We start from the raw sequence: 26,551 nt of genomic DNA, 5'->3' as shown, positions 1-26,551 counted from the left end.
CCTGTCCAGCTGCCCGCGTCTCATCTCCCGGGGCCGGCCGCTCACTAGAATTACTATTATTACCGCAGCGTCTGAGCAGGGACCGTGTATTCGTATATGGGGCACTCCACCTCCTGCTTCTGCCCTGACTTCCTCCTCAGCCATAACCAGCCCTTATGGGAGGCGGCTACCTGGGAGCAGGGCAGGGGAGGAGGGCTTTGGCCGTACACAGAGGCCGGCCAGAGGATGGTGCTAGGCTCCTGGGCTGTTCATGAGGTAAGTCCTTTACCATGGTTTCTGTGCAGTGGGATATGATCCACAGGAGGTAACCACACTATGGGTGTATTATTATGCGATGTTCTGCAGAGATAGGGGCCTGTGGCTGTACTTGTATGCAATGTTCTGCAGGGACATGGTCTGTGTGTAATGCTATGCAATGCTCTGCAGAGACAGGGGGGCTGTGTTTGTACTTTTATGCAGTGTTCTGCAGAGGGGGCGTGGCTGTACTTTTATGCAATGTTCTGCAGGGATAGGGGTCTGGTTGTTTTGTATTGTTATGTTATGCAGAGAAGGGTCTGTGGCTAAACATTTATGCAATGTTCTGCAGAAACAGGGCTATGGATGTACTGTTCTGCAGAGGTGTGCGGCTATTCTTGTATGCAGTGTTCTGCAGGGGGGTCTGGTTGTGCTGTACTGTGATGTCCTGCAGAGAGGTGTCTGATTTTGTAATTTTACGCAATGCTCTGCAGAAACAGAGGACTGTCACTGTATTGTTATGCAGTGTTCTGCAAAGGTGTGTGTGTGTGGGGGGGGTTCTGTATGCAATGTTCTGCAGGGACAGGTGTCTGGTTGTAATGTAGTGCTAGGTTCTGCAGATATGTACTGTGACTGGTATGCGATGTTCTGCAGGGCAGGACTGTATTAACAGCTGCTGCTGCCCTAGGCACTAAACCTGAAGACGCCCCATCTTCACGCATCTATTGGCGATACCAGACCTGACCAATACCACCATACCCCCCCACCCCCCCGGAAAAGACACCAGATTTACTGGCAAGTCTGAACGTGAGGAGGGAAACTAAAAAAATAAAAACAAAAAAATTAGTTTTTTCTGTCCCCCTGCTCCCTGGTGCTGCCCCCCTGCAAGGTGCTGCCCTAGGCACCGGACCACGGGTGCCTAGTGGTAAATACGGCCCTGCTGCAGGGATATGGGCTTTAACTGGCAGCTGTATTATTATGCCATTCTGTGCAGGGACAAAGTGCTGTTGATTTTACTGTTGTATAATATTCTGCAGGGACAGGGGGCTGGCGGCTGTATTGTTATGCAATGTTCTGCTGAGGCTGATGGATGTACTGTTTATTTTATTTATTTATTTTGTTTATTTATTTTGTTTATTGATTGTTTTTGGTCCGAGCATGCATTGATTACCTTTTCAGCCACCAATATGTGTTCTTAAAGTGGTATTTGGGTGATAACTAATAGGTCAGTTTGGGTAAAAACTGGGACCTCCAACAATTGTTAGAACAGGCAGTTCCCCTTTTAAGTAGAGCATACACACTGCCCCACCATTCAAAGTCTGTAGGACTGCTGAAGATAGCAGAGTACAGTGCTTGGCTACCTCCAGTAGTCCTACAGAGTGGTAGTATACAACAGTACAGTGCTTGGCTACCTCCAGTAGTCCTACAGAGTGGTAGTATACAACAGTACAGTGCTTGGCTACCTCCAGTAGTCCTACAGAGTGGTAGTATACAACAATACAGTGCTTACCTGCCTCCAGTAGTCCTACAGAGTGGTAGTATACAACAGTACAGTGCTTACCTGCCTCCAGTAGTCCTACAGAGTGGTAGTATACAACAGTATAGTGCTTGGCTACCTCCAGTAGTCCTACAGAGTGGTAGTATACAACAGTACAGTGCTTGGCTACCTCCAGTAGTCCTACAGAGTGGTAGTATACAACAGTACAGTGCTTGGCTACCTCCAGTAGTCCTACAGAGTGGTAGTATACAACAGTACAGTGCTTGGCTACCTCCAGTAGGCCTACAGAGTGGTAGTATACAACAGTACAGTGCTTGGCTACCTCCAGTAGTCCTACAGAGTGGTAGTATACAACAGTACAGTGCTTGGCTACCTCCAGTAGTCCTACAGAGTGGTAGTATACAACAGTACAGTGCTTGGCTACCTCCAGTAGTCCTACAGAGTGGTAGTATACAACAGTACAGTGCTTGGCTACCTTCAGTAGGCCTACAGAGTGGTAGTATACAACAGTACAGTGCTTGGCTACCTCCAGTAGTCCTACAGAGTGGTAGTATACAACAGTACAGTGCTTGGCTACCTTCAGTAGGCCTACAGAGTGGTAGTATACAACAGTACAGTGCTTGGCTACCTCCAGTAGTCCTACAGAGTGGTAGTATACAACAGTACAGTGCTTGGCTACCTCCAGTAGTCCTACAGAGTGGTAGTATACAACAGTACAGCAAGTAGTGTCAAAATGGCGGCCTTCGAGATGTTGAAAAACTTCTCGTCATGCCAGGACAGCCAAAGCTTTAGCATGGTGGGAATTGTAGTCTTGCAATAGCTGGAGGGCTGCAGTTCAACACCTCTGCTGTATGCTGTTCACTGTGTGGTGGCAGTAGCAACAGGCTACTGCAATGCCGCTCAGAGTCTGCTAGTTTCATTTAGTTCATTAATAACTTTATTTATTTATTTACAGAAACACCAGCCAGGACTAGTATGGATCAAAATCTAACTACAAAGAAACACAGAATATATATTTTTTTAATATTATTATCCTTACAAGTCCACTGGTAAGTTGGGGCTTAGTATGGGACTGGATGGTAATGGTCTGGCATTATTAGTCTGGGTGCCAATGTAAATCGCTCTTCCCAACCTGGTAATGCCGGTCTGCTCCTGCTTGGTTTTGTATTTGGCTAGTTATTGAACATAGGGGGCCCCCCTACCAGTCTGCTACTGCACAGTTTCATACCTCATTTGTTTGACACTCTGGGCTGACAATTCCTGCCTCTTTCCAGTAACCTTGTTGGTGGGTACCAGGGGGTTAACAATAGCTGTTTTATGGGCCAATGTTAAGCCCAGCTTAGTAATGGACACTGTATCAGATGAATTCCTCTACAAAGGCAAAAACAAGTACTAAATTTAAAAGAAATGTATTGGAATAACCCCCAAGGCCCCCACATTACCCCTGTTATTAAGGGGGTTATTCAGGATCAGAAAAAAACACAGCTATTTATTTGGAAAAAACATTTCACCTTTCCCAAGATTGCATGTGGTATTACAATTCATCTCTATTCACATCGATGGGGTTGAACTTCAAAACTTCAACAAGACTGAAGACTAGAGATGAGTCCATCCGAACCCGAATGATCGCCATTTGATTAGTGGCGGCTGCTGAACTTGGATAAAGCTCTAAGGTTGTCTGGAAAACATGGATACAGCCAATGACTATATCCATGTTTTCCACATAGCCTTAGGGCTTTATCCAACTTCAGCAGCCACCGCTAATCAAATGCCGAAAGTTCGGGTTCGGATGGACTCGAGCATGCTCCAAATTCGCTCATCTCTATTGAAGACAAGTAGTTCTGTTCTGGAAGAAAGCAGCCTGTTTTTTAAAGGGGTTATACAGTGAAAATCGTATTCTTTCAAATCAACTGATATCTGAAAGTTATATAGATTTACTTCTATTAAAAAAATCCCGATCATTTGTGAGATCTTGTGACATCCATTTGTGTTATTTTGCTTTTTGGTTATATCTGAATCAGGGAAAGTTGGGTAACGTGTGTTCTAACTGAGTAAAAGCGGCAGAATTCTGTGGCAGAGTCGGTTCCTTGACTAGTTCCTTGACTAGTGTGGACAGGATCTTCCTAGAGGACGGTTACCCCTTCTGTGGGATTTGCAGTGCATCATAAAGAAAGTCTCTCTCTCATAAGGAATCTCTCTCGTGGTTGTGTCTTAGTCCTTGCACTCCACTACCACTGATAAAAGACCTCCCAACAAGGACTAACTAGGCTGATATAGGGGTCACCGGGACTAATTTATTAGTGGGGCTGTGTAAGAGAAAGCAGAGAGAAGAAGTGGAGTTGGCTGAGAGCTGTGTGTCGTACCTGCACCTGTGATTTGTCAGAAACAGTGAACATAAAACAATATAATTAACCCTTTTCCTTCAGCTGTACTCTGACAAACAGGGGAGAGTGAGACACCAAGTGGTGAAAGTGCAAATAGCAGCTTCATCCCCTTTGTGCGACACCTGACAGAGTTACATTTACCCGGGTGACATAAGACTTAGTGGATCACCAATACCAAAACATCACAGTAAGGCTCCATTCATACAGCATTTTTGAGCCATGATAAACGTGTTGGTTTTTCTGAATCATAAAGCGCAGCATGCCACATTTGGATCCTGCAAAATAAAATAAAAGAAAACAGTAAGGCAAGGTTTAGACTGCGTTTAAGATACATTTTGCTGTACGTTTAAAGAAAAAAGCACACACAGTATGCCATACTGCCGGATCCCTGTTCTGTTGACTTACATAAAAAAAAAGACATATTTTTTTCTTTAAACTTACATGGTTGACCACGTTTTGCTGTCTGTTAAAATTTAACATACTGCAACGTATACAATGAAAAGGATGGAAAAATGCAGTGTGAACCTAGTCTTAGCTATGTAAAATAACATAACCTACTGAACATGTTCACACAATGTACAAACAACGGCCGTTGTTGCTTTGAAAATTGCAGAAGAAGATATTATGTTAAACATATACTTTACTCAGTGGGGACTTTTAGGCTATGTTTACACAAGGTACGAACAATGGCCATTGTTTGGCACTCAAAAACAACTGCCGTTGTAGTCAGTGTCAAACTGCTACTATCTACAATAACAGAATTTTAACCTGCTGGGGTATACATATATCTTAAGATAATAAGAAGGGAAATACTAAAAGGGCAGACTAGATGGACCAACTGGTCTTTTCTGCCAACAATCTTGTATGTTCTATGCTTCTCCTCAGTTTGGTGGACTGGCTGTTTTTTTTAACAACTAGGTTCAGGAGAATTAGAACAGACCAAATTCCATCTCTTCTGAAATAGCAGGATATGCCATAAAGGAGGCAAGATGGACCGGTTAGGTGCTAATGTATCCGGTATAGCTCTCTTATGTCCACAGACGCAACAGGAAGTCTCAAATTAGTTTTAGCCCCAGGGCTGAGAATGAATGAAAACTGCAAGAATTCAGGATTATTTTATAATATAGAAATAAAATTGAAAATTAGAAAAAACATCAAAAATTCTTTGAAAAATATGTTTACCATAAAAAAAACATTATTGAAACAATAGGTCATTTTCTGATGACACATTCCCTTTAATGAGATGGTAATTTGCCTTTAATATGCCTGTAGCTCAATAACACAACACCAACAACAAACTACATCTGTCCCTGCAAACAGCCTAACCAACTCATAAGTAAATCCCATTGTGTTGTGGAATATTGCATTGCTTAGCTTTAATATCTTAATCCCTACTGTCATAAACCTTCCTGGCAAACAGGAAACTCTGCAGCTGTTGGCAGGAGCCAGTGAGCCTGAGTCCTGCCAGAGCTCCACATAGGGGATTCATTCTTAGCCCCATACCCCCATTTTTTTCTTATTTTCCTTTAGGAAGAATTGCTTTAGTTTTCTATATTAAACATGAGATTAAGGCTATATCCCATTCACTTACTGAAGAGGCTGGAAGATTCCCTCTTGTTTGCAACTTACAGGAAAATCGTATCACTCCGTTTTTTTTTTATTATTATTCATCTCCCGCAGGAACTGAATGTAGGAAAATTTTGAATCACAACCTCATACAACAAATTTATATATGCAGCTTAAGGCTAAGTTCACACAATGTATAAGTTTATTAAACAACGGGCATAGTTGCAGTTTTTCAACCACAGCTGTTATTTAATGAAGTGGCAGATTGCTTTCATTACTATGGAATCCCGGCCAGAGTGTATACACTCTGGCCAAGATTCCATGTGGCCGCACAAAAAAGTGACATGTCAGTTAGGTGTAAGGTGACCTTAGCAGATGCTGCTTACAGCCTGCCACACAAGGGGTTAAGTATGGATGCATGGCATCCACACTTAAACCTTTGTGTGCTAGACTGAACAATGTGGCCCCCAGGGGGTTAAGTGAGGATGCATGAAATCCTCCTTTAACCCCATAGGGGCCACACTGATGTCACAATGTACCTATCCCAGCAAGGAAGGGGGGGGTAATTGCTCCACCCCCCCCTCCTTTCTGGGATGGGTGCAGTGCTGGGGGGAGGAAGGTTGACCCCTATTGATTCTCACCCAGAGGTCTTCTATCTTCAGCCGCTGATCTGAAGAAGATTGGGTGAAGACCAGAGGGTAAGCATCCCTTGCGCCCCACCCCCCGGAACAAAGCATAGTCTGGTCCACAGGGAGTTCATTTAATCCCCTGCATCCCCCCTCCCTTCCCCCCAGACATGTTACACAGAAAACTCTGTGTGCTGTGTCTGCCACCAGCTCCATCAAGGAAAAGGTCACTTAACTAGTGTTCCATAGTGTGCAGTGGAGAGCTCTGATGCAGGCACGCACGGATGCGCCTGCATCAGAACTCTGCGGCTGCAAAGATGATCTTTTCAGAGACGCAACGGCCGGTCTCTTACATAGTGTGAACATAGCCTCAGAGTGCATTCACACTGAGGAATCCGTGCTAGGGCGAGCGGTGGAACCTGTGGGATGTTATTTGCTCGGATTTCTCAGTGTAAATGCACCCTAAGTCCACCAAAGTCCTGTGCTGCCTGCCGGAAGATGCATAAACAGCTACCACCTACAACAGTGCCTTGAGGGAAGGGTATGTGGTTAGACCGGAATATCCATGCAACTGTTAATGAAGATGACTGCATGACCAGGTTTATAAAAAAAAAAAAAAAAAAAAAAAAGAAAGTTAATGGTGTGCCTAAAGAGTACACTTTTGAATGTGGATGTGGGTATCTACACTTTTTTTTTTTTTTTTTTTTTTTGTTAGAAAAACAGGATAAGGTGTGCAAAATTCATTTTTTCGGTAAATTTCTCCAAATCCCTTGCATTGCCATAGGACTAAATGTTAAAAACTCAGGAACAGATTCCTGCATGTTGTGCTATTATTGAGCTCAATCAGCTCCTGATTTGCAGCGAATAAAAAAATGTTTTTTTTCTGCTTGCATAAAGGTATATAACTTCTGTATAAACATTCTTTTTTACATATATACAATGACTGGCAATAATAAGGGGCAACACGGTCCCTCTGCTGCCACCAATGTCTGTGTTGGGAACTGCAGGTCTGCCTATGCCCTGGCAATTGCACAGTTACATATCACTAGCGCTTCTGTATGAAAAATTAGCAATACAAAGTCTCCACTAATGTCTATTTTAATGCATTTTAAGATTAGAATAGACATTAGAGTTGGGGAAGCAGCCAGTGTCAGTAGCTCTGCAGCTGCAGGACAGTGAAGTAGAGTAGGGGTCCTATTCCACGGGCCGAGCAACGATGTAAACGAGCGCCGATCTTCTAGATGGGCGCTCGTTTACTGGGCCTATTCCACGGCCCTGATGATCGTTTAGCGAGGGCTGCAGGGACATCGTTACTGATGTCCTTGCAGCATACATTACCTAGCAGGGCTTCTCCTCCGCTCCGTCTTCCTCCCTGGGTCCCGCGGCGCAGCATCAACTTCGGTGCAGCCTGACTTAGGTGGCAGACTGCTCAGCCAATCACTGGCCGCGGCGGTCCCGGCCTGTGATTGGCTGAGCGGACTGACAGCTCAGTCAGGCCTCTCTGAAGTTGATGCTCTCATTGAACTCTCATTATTTCCCGCTTCGACTACTGTAATATCCTCCTCTCTGGCCTTCGATCTAACTCCCTTGATCCCCTCCAGTCTATCCTAATTAACCCTTTCCCTCGCTTTGCCTCTGCCTCTCGACTCTGCCAATCCCTCCACTGGCTCCCCATTGTCCAACATATTCACTTTAAACTGTTGACCATGATGTACAAGGCCATCCACAACCTGTCCCCTCCGTACATCTCTGACCTGATACCCCGCTACCGTCCCTCATGCAACCTTCGATCCTCCAGTCTGCACTCCCCCTTGTTCGTACCTCGCACAACCGCCTCCAAGACTTTGTCCGAGCCTCCCCCATACTCTGGAACTCGCTACCCCGACACATCCAGCCCTCACCCACCATCAAGTCCTTCCAAAGTAACCTAAAAACCCATCTATTCGAACTAGGTCGGAGCGGTTCGGCCGGCCGCCCGAAGATGACATAATTGTCTCAAGATGGCGGACGGGGGTCGACATGAATCAGGTGAATATAGAGCACTACACTTCCGGGGGTGGCGTGGGTGTGGGAAAACAAGTTGTATAACTTTGTAATGTGTGTTATTTAGTGAATAATTGCTTACCACAGCACTACCCCTTTAAATCGCAGTTTATTCCTTAGAATGAATGCTATTTAGTGAATAATTGCTTACCGCCGCACTATCCCTTTAAATCACAGTTTATTCCTTAGAATGAATGGAGCCGTGTCATACAGGGGAAGGAATTCTGGTGGTACATCCTCTTTAAACTCCAGTGTTCTTGTTTTCTTGTCTATTATGTTATTGCCTTTTGAAATGTAACGCTATTTATTCTTTAATGTTACTAGGATCTATCTATCTATCACCCAACAATTGTTGTATTCTCACCTTCTCACCTATGTTCACGAAAGTCTATTGTTTATTCAGATATTATGCATTGTTTATCCATGTTCATGACTTATTCATGTGTAAAAACGAAAAAAAGAAAGTTGTAAAAAAAAAAAGCAATATTATTTTTTTTAAAAAGTGTAAAAAAAAATTTTTAGCTACCAGAATATCGCTTTAGGCCATGTTCACACATGAAAAAACAGCGGCCATTCTGTGACAGCTGCATGGAATCCTGCCCATAGTGTATACAGTGTGTATACACTACTGCCGTGGTTCCATAGGCTGTAATTTAATTGGCGCTGCCATTAAACAACGGCCATTGTTTAATGAAAAATACACTGTGTGAACTTGGCCTTTAATCATCTTTTTTTTTTTTTTTTTTTTTTTTTTTTTTTTCTTCTTATTTGTGGCTGGAAGAGGTCTTTTATTTTGAGGGACAAGTTGTAGTTTTTATTGCAACCATTTCTGGGGGCAAGGGGTTAAAAAAAAAACAATAAATGAATTTTTATTTTATTACTTTTTTTTCCTTAAGGCCCCGTTCCCACTGAGCAAAACTAGTGGAATTCCGCGGCGGAATTGTCCGCCGTGGAATGCCGTTAGCCTCTCGCTCATAATAAGAGTCTATGGGAGGTGCGCGCTCCTGCCCTGTCCGCCCTGAAGAATGAAGAATGAAGAATTCCGCTAGTTTTGCTCAGTGGGAACGGGGCCTAACACTGTTTTAATGATGTATCTAAAGCACTGGTATATGGAGTATACCAAATCATTATTATTGCCTGTCTTTGTTATAATGACAGACAATATATTGCCTCTGGCAGAGCTTAAAGGGGAACTCCAGATAGGGAAAACTTTTTTCTATTGAAAGTACATTAAAAGTTATATAGATGTCTCTATATAATGTATTAACATATCTGTCCGGTTCTGCCACACTGGTAGCTGTTTGACATCCAGGAAGTGAGGAAAACTGGTCTCTGTGCCAATCCATATTGTCTCCTGCTCCTTCTGCTATCCTCCCTTAGGAGACAGAAATTACATACCTCTGTTTCACATTCTCACCTGCTCCCACTGCTCTCCCACCTTAGGAGACAAATACAGTGTTGCCTTGGATTACAAGCATAATTCGTTCCAGGGCTGTGCTTGTAATCCAAATCCACTCTTAACCCCTTAAGGACAGAGCCAATTTCGCATAGCACTTGCATTTTTCCACCGAGAAACCCACATGAGCCCTTATTTTTTGTGTCACTAATTGTACTTTGCAATGACAGGCTGAATTTTTGCATAAAGTACACTGTGAATCCAGTAAAAAAATAAATGTATGGTGAAATTGAAAAAAAAAAACGCATTTTGTTTATTTGGGGGAAATGTGTTTTTACGCTATTCGCCCTGGGGTAAAACTGACTTGTTATATATGTTCCTCAAGTCGTTACGATTAAAACGATATGTAACATGTATAACTTATATTGTATCGGATGGCCTGTAAAAAATTCAAACCATTGTCAACAAATATACGTCACTTAAAACCGCTCCATTCCCAGGCTTATAGCGCTTTTATCCTTTGGTCTATGGGGCTGTGTGAGGTGTCATTTTTTGCGCCATGATGTGTTCTTTCTATTGGTACCTTGATTGCGCATATACGACTTTTTGATCGCTTTTTATTACAATTTTTCTGGATTTGATGCGACCAAAAATGCGCAATTTTGCACTTTGGGATTTTTTTGCGCTGACGCCATTTACCGTGCGAGATCAGGAATGTGATTAATTAATAGATCGGGCGATTACGCACGTGGCGATAGCAAATATGTTTGTTTATTTATTTATTTACTTTTATTTATAACCTGGGAAAAGGGGGGTGATTCTGACTTTTATTAGGGGAGGGGGCTTTTTACTATTAACAACATTTTTTTTTTTACTTTTACACTTATACTAGAAGCCCCCCTAGGGGACTTCTAGTATAAGTGCTTTGATCTCTCATAGAGATCTCTGCAGCATAGATATGCTGCAGAGATCCATGAGATAGGCACTCGTTTACTTCCGGCTGCTGCAGCCGGAAGTAAACAAGTGCCGAGCCGGGGACGGCGCCATCTTGGAGCGGTCCCCGGCCGGCTTCAGAAACGGAGATCGCTCCTCCGGGATAACATCTCGGAGAAGCGATCTCCTCCACTAGACACCAGGGAAGTGCTGCGTCCGGTAATCGGATGCAGCTGTCATGTTTGACAGCTGCATCTGATTACTGTAATAGCGGGCACGGCGATCGGACCGTGCCCGCTAATACCGGCGGTCCCGGGCTATAAGCGGCACCCGGGACCGCCGCGGTTCAGAGCGTCCTTAACGGCATCAGGACGTAAATATACGCCCTATGTCGTTAAGGGGTTAAACCAAAGCAAATTTTCCCATAAGAAATCATAGGAATGCAGACAATTGGTTCCACCCCCCAAAATAATGATTTAGTATAGCAGCACTCTCTGTCCGGGGAGAGAGGGGTTACAGCTATGAAGAGATTACCTCCACAGTCCTGTCCCCTGATGTAAGCCCCAGCCTGAAGTGGATCTGCTATGATTTGGAAGGTGAGGGAGACTTCCTGGGTCAGAATAAAGTGCTGTAGACCCAGCTATGCAGACCATGCCCCTCCTCCACTCCCCTTCCCACCCAGTACAGGGAGTTCTTAAACCAAAGCAATGCTCTTAAACCAAGTCAGAATTTTGAAAAACTGTGAGCTCTTAAACCAAAACGCTCTTAAACCAAGGTACCACTGTATTCCGTGCCACTGTCTCACATTGTGTGTGTTTGCTGAGCGCAGGCTGATAATGCAGAAAGGGGCGGGGCGTGATGTCACAGGAGGCTTTGCTTGATCCCCCAATCCCCTGAGCGATTCACCATCTCTGACCAGCCCCCAAGCCTACATCTGAGCAGGCAAGGAGTGACAGAACTGGGTTAGACAGGTAAGCAATGCTATATGCTTCTACAGCAGGTTTATTTATTTTTTACTTCTACCTGGATTTTCCCTTTAATACATAGTATAGCCATTGCAGCCCTGAGAGCCTTTGTTAGGCTCCCATCTGCCATTAGATAAATTGGCACACAGCAATTTCTAATGCTGTGTGCATTTGGTGACAGATCCTTCACATGCCGCACAGTCACTACTGCAGACCATGTTAGGGTTACAATTAGAGATGAGCGAACCTGGAGCATGCTCGAGTCCATCCGAACCCGAACTTTCAGCATTTGATTAGCGGTGGCTGCTGAAGTTGGATAAAGCCCTAAGGCTATGTGGAAAACATGGATATAGTCATTGGCTGTATCCATGTTTTCCAGACAACCTTAGAGCTTTATCCAAGTTCAGCAGCCCCAGCTAATCAAATACCAAATGCTCGGGTTCAGATGCACTCGAACATGAACCCGGTTCGCTCATCTCTAGTTACAATGTAAAATGTACCTCCTGGGCTGCACCCCATTCTCTGGCATTAGACCCTATAGACCACTGCAACCGCTGATTGGCTAAATAGATCTGTTTATGGGGTCTGATGCCAGAGAATGGAGTAGAGCCCTGGGGAGGTGAAAGTATAACTACTTTCACCTCCCCACAGACATAGGATCTGATGGAAAGCTTCCTTCCCCTGTCAGATCCATAATATGTGGTAATGACCACCCAGCATATGAAGGGTTAACCACTGCCTGGAACAAACTTCTCTGTTTCTGGCAGTGGTAACAGATTTCTGGATGTGTATTAGGTTGGGTTCACACTACATTTTTGCAATCCGTTTTTTTTCATCCGTTTTTGCAAAAAAAAAATAAAATGGAAAAAAATAAATGCATTTGTGTGCGTCCGTTTTTCCATTGACTTCCATTATTAAAAAAAATGAATCAAAATGCATCCGTTTTTTTTATGTACACAGAAGTAAGGTCAGCTACATTTTTGTGTACGTTAAAAAAAAAACAGATTGCAAAAACGTAGTGTGAACTCACAGCTGGGATCCTGCTGCTGCAGTATCGGAGAATGACAAAGGGAGCTCCCTCTATCATTCTCTCTTTATATGGCATGGTCTCTATTGACTGCTGCAGGTAAAGGGTTAAACATTCAGAAACAGACTGCTTTCCATTCCTGACTGTTGCTGCAGGGTTTCACAGCTGGGACCCCACTGATTGACCGGAGGGGGTTCAATGCAGAGCCCCCTGCTATCAGCCAGAGTTCTGGTTGGGCAACACTGCGTTGACCTCAACCTTTCAGCCCCACCAGGCCTCAGGCAAACTGTATGGGGGTTAAAGATGCGCCCTGTGATATTTTTTTTAATGACTCATTGTGTAGCAAATCAGCCACTATAAATAAGTCAGCTAATATTATCCAGTTTTGTTGTTCCTAAAAATGCCCATACTCACAAGACTAGCCCCTGCATAGCACTATCAAGGTCAATTATTGGCTGTGGCAGTCATATGGGTATATACTGGCATCACCGCCGCCGCACACAGAAACCGGAAGAAATCACTAAAATTGCATGGAATTTATAAGGTGAATAAAGAATCTGAGTTATGTTATCACATTTCCTTACTTATCTTATATTTTTAGGATCTCGGAAAGCACCATAAAATATTTGTCAATGTAGGGAAGTTAGTGCTCTGAACACATCACAGATATCATAAAACGCTAATTAGCACAGACCTTTGGAACTGGTTAAATTAAAAAAATAGAAAGTATAATTACATATGACAATTGTTTTATTTTGTAATAGAAGTCAGTGACAGACTTAAAGTACCTGCAAAGATGTCACAACAGGATGTGAACCCGGCCTTTGGCTATCATCACAGACTGTAAAATAAGTAGGCTGAAAGTTATATTTTGTCATATTATGTATGTATATTTTTTAACCCCTTAACGACATCGGGCGTAAGTATACGCCCCCGCAGGGTGGGCTTTAACGCAAACAGGCGTATACTTACGCCCGATGTTTCCCCGATCGTTGTGTTTTCACACACAGCGGTCGGGGAAGATGGCCTGCTATAATGTATAGCAGGCCATCTCTGCTCGTCGGCACGGGGGTGATTAACCCATCCTGTGCCGACGATCGCTGCTATATGCTGATCTATACAGATCAGCATATAGCAGCTGAAAACAGCTTTCCGGGTCATCGGTGACCCGGAAAGCAATGGCGGTTGGTGCTGTCCGAGACAGCACCGATCGCCATTAGTGTCCCCACTAAAGATGGCGCCGATGCCACCCCCACGATCGCTGTGATAGGCCGGCCAGTACCGGCCGGCCCATCATTTCGATCAAACTGTAAAAAAACAGTTTTGTCGCGTTCTGCACCCCTCAGCTAGGTAGCTGAGGGGTGCAGAACAGGTGTGTGTGGTGCAGGTGTACCATACTCACCTGATCTGGGCGTCCGGAGCGACGATCTGCGGTCCGCGCCGTCCTCGTTTCTTCTTCGCTTCACTTCCGGGTTCGGTCGTCCAGCTTCGGAAATCTTCAGAAACGCTCGGGCCCTTGGGTTCGGCGGGTCTCGGCAATCTCTGGCAGCGTCGCTCTACTGCCCCCTAGCGGCTGATCAGTGAATATCATTCACTGATCAGTTGCTTTGGGTTAAAAAGATTTTTTTTTTGAATTTTTTTTTTCCATTTTTTTTTTCTTTTTTTGCGCCCTAACGCCGCTGAGTGCTGATCAGCATCACACATAAGTGCGCCGCTGATCAGCAACTCCTCCTTTTTGGCGTAGGGGCCTTTTTCCCCCCTATATCCTACCGCCACTGGCTGCTGATAAGTGCCGCACATAAGTGTGGCATTTATCAGCAGCTCCTTTCTTGGCAAAGGGATATTTTTTCTTACTGTCAAAAAAAACACGTAAAAAACACTACACTACACGAAATAAAGTTTTACACTACACCACTACACATTTACATACCCCATATACCAATCCCCGTATAAAGATGGCCCCCAGGGTGTTTTCGGTGTCGGACGCATACGTTATTATTGCCTCTGACACCGAAACAGCCAGTGAGGATGAATGGGGGGATCCTTCTTTCCTTCATTCATCCTCATCATCCAGTGACGTGTCTGGGGGGTAGCGTAGCGTACGCTGCCCCCCAGACACGTCTTTTCCGCCAGTACCGTCCCAATAAGAGATGACGGTATGGCGTGAAGTTCTACAAACTCTGTGAGAGTACCTCAGGGTACACTTACAGATCCAGGGTACATGCACACTGCGGAATGGCAAAGGATAACCGTTTGTGCATTCCGCAGCTGGCACCCGCCGGCGGACTGATGGAGGCGAGCGTCTCCACCGGTGTCATAGACTCCATTCTATGCACGGGCGGATTCCGTCGTCCATCCAAAGAATGAACACATTGGACAGAGGGCAGAATCCGCCCGTGCATGTAATGGAGTGTGACACGAGCGGAGACGTGCGCCTCCATCAGTCTGCCGGCGGGTGCCAGCTGCGGAATGAACAAAGGGTTATCCTTCTCCATTCCGCAGTGTGCACGTACCCTTAGGCTGGGTTCACACTATGTATATTTGAGGCTGTATTTGGTCCTCATGTCAGGTCCTCATAGCAACCAAAACCAGGAGTGGATTGAAAACACAGAAAGGATCTGTTCACACAATGTTGAAATTGAGTGGATGGCCGCCATATAACAGTAAATAACGGCCATTATTTCAATACCACAGCCGTTGTTTTAAAATAACAGCAAATATTTGCCATTAAATGACGGCCATCCACTCAATTACAACATTATGTGAACAGAGCCTTTCTGTGTTTTCAATCCACTCCTGGTTTTGGTTGCTATACAGCCTCACAAATACAGCCTCAAATATACATAGTGTGAACCCAGCCTTAGAGTGTATGAAGGAAGGGACACCCAAATCCAGCCCTCAGATGCCCCCCCCCCCCATCCTCCGAGTTAGTAGGGAGATCGTCCGGGAACTGATCTTCCCACTACTGGATAAAGGTCACCACCTGTACGGGGATAACTTTTATACCAGCACCCCCTCTTCCGGTCCCTCGCTGCACGAGCTACTGTAGCTTGCGGCACGATCCGCAAATATCAGAAGTAGTAATAAAGCCCTAATATTTAGCAGCCATGGAGCGGACCCAGCGCTTCTGGATATGAAGGACCCCGTATCGCACCAGGGCAACATTTTCCAGGTGACGTCCCGCACACAGGAGAACGGGAGACCCCAGAAGAAGTGCAGAGTGTGGTGTAACAGGGGGATCAGGAAAAACGCCATTTTCCAGTGTGACGCCTGTCCTGATCACCCCGGCCTCTGCATACTGGATCGCTTCAAGGCGTACCACACGTCATCAGTGTTCTACATTATCTAAATTCTGTCCCTTATTCCTATTTCAGGGGTCACGTTGATCCAGGGATTATTCTGATCACCATTATGGAGTCGGGAAGGAATTTTTCCCCTGTGAGGAGGCTACTGTCGTCTGCCTCACGAGGGTTTTTTGCCTTCCTCTGGATCAACACAGGTTGAATTTGATGGACACCTGTCATTTTCAACCTTATAAACTAATAATTGGCCTAATACCCCCCAAAAAATTTGAATGGTCCCTTTTCCCCAGCTAAATAGGTATGGCCGCCATTCCCATTAGAGGATGCCATGATGCAATTACAAAGCCTCCGTGCGGCCAGGACAGTAGAAACCCCCACAAGTGACCCCATTCTGGAAACCACCCCATAAGGAATCTAACGAGGGGGGCAGTGGGGATATGGCCCCCTGGTGACGGCCACATTTGGGCCGTGAAAATGAAAAAAAATTATTTTTTTATTTTCATGGCACATGTTCCACTTATGTGCCCGTCACCAGTGGGGTCCATATGCTCACTGTACCCCTTGCTGGATTTCCTTATGGGGTGTAGTTTCCAGAATGGGGTCACTTGTGGGGGGTTTCTACTGTCCTGGCAGCACAGGAGCTTTGTAATTGCGACATGGCCTCCATCCTCCATTTCAGCCTCTAAATGGCGCTCTGTCCCTTTGGTGGCTTGTCCTCTGCCCATATGGCACATTATATCCACATGTGGGGTATTTTCGTACTCAGGGGAAATTACCCTACACGTTTTGTGTTCAATTTCTTTTTTAACCCCTTGTGGAAAAAATCAAGGCTAGATCAACATTTAGTGTAAAAAAAATTTAATTTTTACACTAAATCATTGATCTTGTCTTGATTTTTTCATTTTCACAAGGGGTTAAAAGATAAAAAAAAAACGCTAAATGTGTAGAGCAATTTCCCCTGAGTATGGAAATACCCGACATGTGGACATAAAGCGCCATGCGGGTGCAGGGTAAGCCTCCAAAGGGAAGGAGCGCCATTTGGCTTTTTGAGGCTGGATTTGGCTGGAATGGATTTCGAGGGGCCATGTTGCATTTAAAAGGCCCCTGTGTTGCCAAGACAGTTGAACCCCCCACAAGTGACCCCATTATGGAAACTACACCCCTCAGGGAATGCAACAAGGGGTGTAGTGAGCATATGGACCCCACTGGTGACGGGCACATATGTGGAACAATATGGCGTGAAAATGAAATATTATATTTTTTACACTATAATGTTGGTTTAGCCTTAAATTTTTCATTTTCACAAGGGGTTAAAAGAGAAAAAAACACACAAAATGTGTAGAGCAATTCCCCCTGAGTCCGTAAATACCCCACATGTGGACATAAAGAGCCATGTGGGCGCAAGGCAAGCCTTCGAAGGGAAGGAGCGCCATTTGGATTTTGAAGGCTGGATTTGGCCAGAATGGATGATGAACGCCATGTCGCATTTACAGAGCCCTCGTGCTGCCAAAACACTGGAAACCCCCCACAAGTGACCCCATTCTGGAAACTGCACCCCTCAGGGAATCTAACAAGGGGTGCAGTGAGGATATGGACCCCTTGATGATGGCCATATTTGTGTCGTGAAAGTGAAAAAATGAAATTTTTCCCTTTCACGTCACATTGTTCCACATTTGTGCCCGTCACCAGTGGGGTCCAAATGCTCACAACCCCTTGTTAGATTCCTTGAGGGGTGTAGTTTCAAGAATGGGGTCACTTGTGGGGGGTTTCCAGTGTTTTGGCAGCACGAGGGCTCTGTGAATGCGACGTGGCCTTTGAAATCCATTCCAGTAAAATCCAGCTTGCAAAGGCCAATTGGCGCTCCTTCCCTTTGGAGGCTCGTCCTGCGCCCGCTTGGCACTTTATGTCCACATGTGGGGTATTTCTGTACTCGGGAGAAACTGCGCTACATGTTTGGTGTTTTTTTTTTCTTTTATCCCCTTGTCAAAATGAAAAATGAAGACTAGAACAACATTTTAGTGTAAAAAATAGAATTTTTCCTTTTTTACACCACATTGTTCTGAAAATCTGCGAAGCACCTGTGGGGTCCAAATGCTCACCGCACCCCTTGTTACATTCCTTGAGGGGTGCAGTTTTCTAAATGGTGTCCCTTTAGGGGTGTTTTTTAGGTTTTGGCACCCCAGAGCCTCTGCCAACCTGAAGTGGTACGGTCAAAAATGACCAAATATAACGGAGGCGTTGAAATTCACTAGGCGCTCCCTTATATCTGAGGCTTGTGGTTGCGTCAAATAGCGCAATAGGGCCACATATGGGGTATTTCTATAAACTGCAGAAACGGGGCAATCAATATTGGGGTGCATTTCTCTGCTAATAGGTTTATCATTATGAAAGATATTGGATTACAATAAAATCTCTGCACAGAAAATAAAAATTTTCTAATTTCTTACACTCTTCGCTTTTATTTCTGTGACTCCCCTAAAGGGTTAAAAAACTTTCTGGATGTGCTTTTGCAGAGTTTGGGGGGTGCAGTTTCTGAAATGGGGTGCTTTGTGGGGCTTTCTAACATACAGGCCCCTCAAATACACTTTGAGGCTGCGTTTACACTACGTATATTTCAGTCAGTATATGTATATTTCAGTCAGTATTGTGGTCCTCTTAATGCAACCAAAACCAGGAGTGGATTAAAAACACAGAAAGGATCTGTTCATACAATGTTGTAATTGAGTGGATGGCCGCCATTTAATGGCAAATATTTGCTGTTATTTTAGAACAACGGCTGTTATATTAAAATAATGGCCGTTATTTACTGTTAAATGGCGGCCATCCACTCAATTTCACCATTGTGGGAACAGATCCTTTCTGTGTTTTTAATCCACTCCTGGTTTTGGTTGCAATACTGACTGAAATATACTGACTGAAATATACGTAGTGTGAACCCAGCCTGAACCTGAACAGGTCCCTAAAAATATCTGATTTTGAAATTTTACAGAAAATTTGGAAAATTGATGCTAATGTTTTAAGCTTCCTATTGTCTAAAAAAAAATAAAAAAATGAAATATTGTTTAATAAATGCTGCCAACATAAAGTAGACATGTTGCTAATGCTATTTAATATATAATTTATGTGGCATAACCATTTTCTGTATAAGCAGAAAGGTTTCAAAGTTTGAAAAATGCATTTTTTCACAATTTTTCACGTTATTTTGGTGTATTTCATAAAGATTCGTTATGAGTATCGACTCCATTTTACCAGAAATGTAAAGTACAATATGTCACGAGAAAACAATCTCAGAATCGTCCGGATAGGTAAAAGCATCCCGAAGTTATTAATGAATAAAGTGACACTGGTCATATTCATAAAATTTGTCTCTGTCCTTAAGGGGTTAAAGGGAAACTATCAACAGGTTCGTACATATGAACCGCTCTCTTTCTGGTCCCGCCATTTTTGAGAAATGTAATCTTATAAAAATGCTCTGATGCTCACGCCTGCTGAAGCATGTTCCTGTCTATCTGCTTAAGCATACTTATGGATAAGTAGGCCTGAGTATTGAAGGTGGTGGACAGGCCAAACGGTGCTAGGGCGGGGGCGAGGAACGTTCCCCCCCCTCCCCCCCCGTGTTCCAATGGAAGGTATTCACATATTTTTATGAGATTCAATTTCTCAAAAATGGCAGGACTCGGAAGGATCAGAAGACTAATGCTGGAAAGGGTAAGCGGCTACCTGGAACAGCAGGTTTGTATGTACATTTTTAAATGTTTGCTTAATTTTTTTATTTTTTTATCACAAACATAGAAAATGTTGCAAGTAATAACAAGCAAGTGCTCAGAAAATTGCCACAATTTTACACCAAAGCCTACACAAAAACATTGACTAGACTTTAATATAACACATTAATAATCAAAAGATTAATTTTTACCTATACCTATTTTATGGCCATTTTTTCGTTGTGTTAACATAGCCTTAGCTGTAAAAGTTGCAGAGAAAGTTGCACAAAAGTGAGACAAAGGATCTATGTTGTTGATTTTCAGATTATTGTGGATATGCAGTTTTTTTCATGTCTTACAAGGGGTCCAGTAGCTGAAATTGTCTTATTCTTTCAAGTTATTGACTTACCAGTCCCTATATTTGTTACTTGCTGTTTTACAAATTTGACTAATGTTTATGGTCAGTCAATAGGGCTCATGAACAGAACTCACCCTGCATAGGTGTTGCCATACTTACTTAATCTTCCGGCAGCAGGAGCGACTGCACGGCGATCCGTAAAGCTGTCTAATAACAGGTACGCTTTAAAGGGGCTGGCTAATAAGGTCAGTCTCTGTCCAGCTGCTCTACATACATCATAGAGAGGGATCTCCTGTTTGGGACCCTTATACAGTATGTGAGCCAGAATGCAGAGCTGCCTTAGGAGAGAGACTCCTATTCAGGCACACTTGGCCTGATGTCACACACTGCAGTTTTTCAGCCAAAGACAAAAGTGGATACAGAAGGAATGAGCAATACTGTATAAAGGAAGGACTTATGCTTTTCCTTCCTGTCCGATCTGCTTCTGGCTTTAGCTCAAAAAATTTGGTAATAGTTTTTTTTTGTTTTTTTTTTAACTGCTGTTTGCTGGTTGTGCCAGGAGTGGCCACTTTCTGGTTAGATAACCCCTTTAAAGGAGTGTTCCAGTTCTTCTTATTTTTTTTATTTAATTTGTTCAACCTGGGGGAAGACATAAAAAAATCACATACCTACAATTCTGCCATTACCATCCTTTTGCTGTTTTTTGGGATCAGCATATGCACTGCCCACAAAGCCAATAAGCAACTGAGGGGGAACACTACTGTGGCTACTGATTGGCTGAGCTATCAGTGTATGTGCGGACACCAAATACACAAGTGCTCTGCACTGGGATCATCTGTTGGGGAACAGCGGTAGAAGGAAAGGAGGCAAGTATATAGCTTTTTTTTTATACTCCCCCCAAAATGTTACTTTATGGTGCGTTCACACCTACAGGATCTGCAGCTGATTTTCTGCAGCAGATTTCATTTAAATAACTGAACACAGCATGAAATCTGCTGCAGATCCTGTAGGTGTGAACGCACCCTTACAGTATTTTTACTGTACAAAAATATGAAAGGTACATATACAGGTTTAAGGGTATAAAATATAGATTGGTGTAAACTGTCCACAGTAACCTCCTCTTTAATTTTACCAGAGCTGAGAGCTGAGCTGTGATTGGTGGCTTCGGACAGTTTACGCTAGTGTATATTTTACACCCTTTAATAAATACCCCCAGCATGTTTTAGCCTTTCCGCTTGATTTTGGAGACCAGTAATTTTCTTTCAGGCTATGTTTACACAGCGTATCAGACCAGCCGTTCCGTGACGGATGATCAGCGCGTGCCCGCATCAGAACTCCCCATAGCGCACAGTGAAGCGAGCTGCCGGAGCCGCTCGCTTCACTGTGTGAACTGACAGGTCTTTCTGCGGCCGGAATTCACTGAATTCCGGCCGCAGAAAACCGACGTGTCAGTTTTTTTCGGCGCCGCATAGGATCCCGGCCGGAGCGTATACGATGTGTGTACGCTCCGCCTGGGATCCCATTGCAAATAAGGCTATGTTCCACCCTCAAAACTACGGTCGTAGTTCTGCGGCGAGAACTACGGCCGTAGTTTTACGTAGTGGGAACATAGCCTCAAACTGTACCAAGTACTGTGTATTTTTTCAGGTGATTTTCTCATGGGCTTTTCTTCAGATAATAAAAAATATATCGGACAAAATAATGTACAAATGTAATAAAATGCATGTCAACCATTAAAAACACTGCAAATATTGTGCTTAAAAAAAAGATACTACAGCTTCACTACTACAATGTTTAACCCTATTTCACAAATCCCCACCCATAAGTTTATTAGGTAATAAAAGAATTACAGCAGCTGCAGCAGCAGTATGATTTCAGGTGGCAAGAGAGGCAAACCGGAAGTCAAACCTGAGACATACGGTTGTAGAGAACATTTCCACAGCAGCAGAAGTAGTGATGCAAGGATCCTGTCAAACAGATTTCACAGACATTAACCTCAAACTGGCTGACGTTCTTAGAATGTACAACGCTCTCAGGTCTAGGTTTCCTTCTCTGTATGAAACTAATGCATGTGGTATATGTCCTTAACACTAACTCAGTATCTATAATAAATAAATTGCAACATGATTATTTGCATTTCCTATTGAGATCTGGCTTTCTGTCCCGCACCCTCCTTCTCTCTACTCAGCGACTTCCTTTATTACCAACCACACTATGTATGCATGTTATAGACTTAATAAGTCATGTCCCTAGTGGTTGTTATGTTTCCTACATAGGAAAGCCTATAATACAGAAAGAAAAATTGTATTCAGCTACTGCATAAGCTGTGCGGACAGGCCTATACCTGACATAGTAATGTTACAATTTGTAGGATACAAGTATAGGAGTATAGGATACATATCATCAGTCACCCATAAATAACACACATTGCCATGTAGCCGAGACCCCTGGCACTCAGCTTTAATGTGTGGAGGAATTTGTCCAAATCCTACAGTGCCACCACAGAAGAAAATAGCCATTAGGTTCACACGTACCGTATCGCAGTGGATTTTATGCGCATCCATAGCATATCGGCAGCAGATTTGACTAAATGAATGAACTCAGCATTAAATCTGCACTGTCAAATCTGCTGAGGATCCGCAGCAGATTTCATGGTGCAGTTTTGATGCTGTGTTTATTCATTTAGGCGGATCTGCTGCGGATCCGCAACATATAATTTCGCTGTGATGCGGCACGTGTGAAGCTATCCTAACATAGTTTCCTGTTTTAAAATAGATGGCTAGAAAATGCACTTGGGTCTCCAAAACAATGTATGCGTTCTAACCCAGGCATCCTCTAAACGGGTTGTCAAGGTTAAAAAAAACAATGGCCGCTTTCTTCCAGAAACAGCTCCTCTCCTGTACTCAGTTTGGGTGTGGGTTTTGCAGCTCAGTTCCATTGAAGTGAATGGACTTAAAATGCAATACTAAACACATCCTGAGAACAGAGGTGGTGCTGTTTTTTCGCAAAAGAAAAAAGAAAGTTGTGCTTTTTCTGATCATAAACAAACTCTTTAAAGGGGTTATCAAGAGTTTAAGAAGTTTTTTTTATATTGATGTGCTGTTGGTAACATAATAAACATGTTACGCTTACCTCTCCACGCTCCCCTGGTGTCCCGATGTGTCCTCTCTGGTGTCCCCCGCTACTTCTGAGATGAACTCTTCTCGGAAGTGACAGCCCACCCAGCCAATCACTGGTCGCGGTGCTGTCCTGTCTCAGCCAGTGATTAGTTGAGCAGGATGTTACTCCAGAGACAAATTTGGAGGTAGCAGAGCTGCAGTCAGCGGGGGACTGTTACCGGTACCATTCATCCCTATGATAGCACATACTTGCAGTGGGATTGAAATCCTGCTGTGAATATGTGCTTTAACCCCCCGCTGTCCGCAGCCCCGCCGTTGCATCCCCCATCCCCGGCTGCATCAGCCCATTCCCTGGCGCATCCCCCCATCCCCGGCCGCATCCAGCAGCCCGCCGCCGCCCGCATCCCCCATCCCCGGCCGCATCCTGCAGCCCGCCGCCGAGAGCATACATTACCTGCTCGGCGGCGTGGCTGCAGTGACGCTCCCGCCTCCGGTCCCGCTCAGCTGATATGAGCGGGACCGGAGCCGGCAGCCTCACTGCAGCCACGCCGCCGAGCAGGCACTGTATGCTTTCGACGGCAGGCTGCAGGATGCGGCCGGGGATGGGGGGATGCGGGCTGCTGGATGCGGCCAGGGATGGGCTGATGCAGCCGGGGATGGGGGATGCGGCGGCGGGGCTGTGGACAGCGGGGGGGGGGGGGTTAAAGCACATATTCACAGCGGGATGTCAATCCCGCTGCGAGTATGTGCTATCATAGGGGGGACTTGATACTGAATCCGCAGCTGATCTCTGCGAATCCGCAGAAGTGAGATCCTTTGCGGATCTGGTAGGTGGGAAGGCACCCTTAAAGTGCACAAGGAACCCTTAACTCCTTAGAAAAAATGTACACGGGTATGTGGCTAATACTGTAATACAGCCATCATTATTTACTGGGACACTGAATGTGTTTAGGTATACAATACTCACATTTATGGTGTGTATTGACACCGACTGACAGCACTTCTTCCCCAGTACTGGAATAAGAGCAAGATCCCTCTACCTAGGCAATCATTTTTGCACACATCACAAAAAAAAAAAAAAACACAATACACGCCCCATTATTTTCAATTGAAATGCACACTGCAGTTATATTTTGCACACAGATATCGCATCTGCTGACATCTCTCTTATTCTCATTGTATTTCTTGGCAATGCACGTCAGAGATGCAGGATGCAGATTAGCCCTATTGAATGTCAAATATTGTATGTTTACCTGATAATAGACTCGAGAAATCTACTCCAGATATGTCAGCGTGGCAATGATATTTATTTGTATGTTTCCTTTTACACAGCAGATAAGAGAATGTTTGGTTGGTGTATGTATGTGATAGCTCAGTTCTTTCTGTTACTATAGATTGCTATAGTAGTAGTCATTTGCTTGGCACAAATACAACGTGGACAGCTAGAGCCTTTCCTAATCTGTAGTAATCTCTCATAATCTGAAGTGACCACATGTGCAAATTAGTTCAATCCTTTACTGCTAGAGGAGACAGTATAGGATTTCATATATAGTACGTCTCAGTGGAAAGCCTACTGTTATGCCAAAGCACTATACAGTGTTCCAATACCGTTAAAACGGGTACTCTTGTGATTGTAATTAGGGATGGTCTGAACCGAGTTCGGTTCGGGTTCGTACAAACCCGAACCCTCGGTAATGATTCCCGCTGTCTGCCCGCTCCGTGGAGAGGGTGGATACAGCGGGAGGACTGCCTGGAAAACTGGGATACAGCCATAGCCATAGGCTGTATCCCAGTTTTCCAGGCTTTACTCCCGCTGGATCCGCCCGCTCCAACGAGCGGGCAGACAGCGGGAATCTGCTGCCGAGCACATGTTCAAACCATCCCTAATTGTAATTTACTTCTATTTAAAAACCTCAGGTCTTCCAGTATTTATCAGCTGCTGTATGTCTTACAGGAACTGGTGTTCTCTTTCCAGCGGGACACAGTGCTCTCTGCTGCCATCTCTGTCCAGAGCTGCTGCTTTAGGCAGTTCCTGTCTTGGACAGAGATTACAGCAGAGAGAACTGTGTCAGACTGAAAAGAAAACAGCCTTTCCTGCAGGACATACAGCAGCTCATAAGTATGGGAAAACTTGTGATTTTTAAATAGCAGTATATTACAAACCTATATAAATTTCTGAAACCAGATTGATTTGGAAGAAAAAGATTTTCGCTTGTTAACCCTTTTAAGGAATTGTTGTCTTAACATTCCTGGTAAACCCTTTTAAATGTTGACTACTAATACTAAAAGTACTAATCCACTGAAAAATACCAGTTGGAAGCGGCAACAGGTGTGGCTGCAGGATGTCTTGTACAGTTATGTTCAAAAGTTTACATACCCGGTAAGAATTTCTGCTTTCTTGCCCTTTTTTCACTCTGAACTATTAGGTTCCCTACTAGGGGTGATTGACTGTTATATTTGATGGCTCCACAGATCATAACACCAGGAGTTGGGACAGTGTGATTCTCCAAAGAAAAAGCAGGACTAAGCGCTTACCATAAAGGCCTACATACTTGAACCCGACAATCTTACTATCCCTTACTACCCGGATGTGTTGCAAAAGATGATACGGTTCACAGTGATGATGGTTCCACCTGTGTCTGAATGGAGGACAAGGAAACTAGGAGATGCTCAAATGATCCTCCCTACTGGTGGTCTGTCCGGGCCATCCAGAGCCTGTTTGCTGTGTGTTTGTGCCCTCACCCAACCACTGCTCCCAACATCTAACAGCTTGGTCAGATGGCCTAGATTGCGGGAAGTTCATCAAAATGGCCATCATGCTTATTTCAGTCCACTTGATGCACCGAATCTCAGTCTGTCAATATAGCTGTATCCATGTTTACCAGGCATTTTCCAGGCAGCCTGAGGAAGATGAGTGCAAAACAAACGAGCAAAACGAGTCTGACTTGCTCATCTCTAATTATTATTAATTTTTGTCAATGAGATGACATAGATGTGTCAGGTAGTGATGAGCGAGCATGCTCGTCCGAGCTTGGTACTCTTTTTTGATTTTGGAGCTGGTGGTCCTGCTGTACTACATTGGATTGCTATGGGTATCACAGCGTGTATCTAGGTCCAGCCAGTACCAGATAGTACCGTACAGCCCCCTTAAACTAGTGGGTACTACACTGTATTTCTGGGATTTGTAGTACACCTTTATAAAACGTCACTGCTGATGGTAAGGGGGTATCACAGCATGTATCTAGGTTCAGCCATTAGGTCAGCCTCCTTCCCCACAGCCTGGCCCCTTCAGGGAAAGAAGAGATTCAGATCCACCACCATGTTCCCAGGAACTGTTTTCTGGACCCTTCCCTGAGTCAGAGCAACCGGAGTAGTCGATCTGTCCTGATGCCCAAA

General features: G+C 44.3%; 1 protein-coding gene and 1 long non-coding RNA gene across 3 annotated transcripts in view; one reads left to right on the top strand and one right to left on the bottom strand.

Moving 5' to 3' along the window:
- Positions 1-147, bottom strand: part of MCTP2 (multiple C2 and transmembrane domain containing 2) — a 137,111-nt gene extending 136,964 nt beyond the window's left edge. Inside the window, exon 1 of one of the 2 annotated variants that reach the window (XM_069984972.1) lies at positions 2-147. The gene's annotated coding sequence lies outside the window, so the exon portion shown is untranslated. The remainder of the gene's footprint in view (position 1) is intronic. The other variant, XM_069984961.1, reaches the window with a different exon arrangement.
- LOC138801880 (uncharacterized) lies at positions 90-25,993 on the top strand. Its single transcript, XR_011364650.1, has 3 exons — positions 90-255; positions 2,688-2,781; positions 25,628-25,993. It is a non-coding gene; the product is annotated as an uncharacterized lncRNA (long non-coding RNA).
- Positions 25,994-26,551: the final 558 nt, after the last annotated feature.

This window comes from Dendropsophus ebraccatus, chromosome 1 (assembly GCF_027789765.1).
Source record: "Dendropsophus ebraccatus isolate aDenEbr1 chromosome 1, aDenEbr1.pat, whole genome shotgun sequence".
Taxonomy (NCBI): domain Eukaryota; kingdom Metazoa; phylum Chordata; class Amphibia; order Anura; family Hylidae; genus Dendropsophus; species Dendropsophus ebraccatus.
Note: the sequence above shows the minus strand (reverse complement) of the source record. Positions and strands in the feature narration are given on the sequence as shown.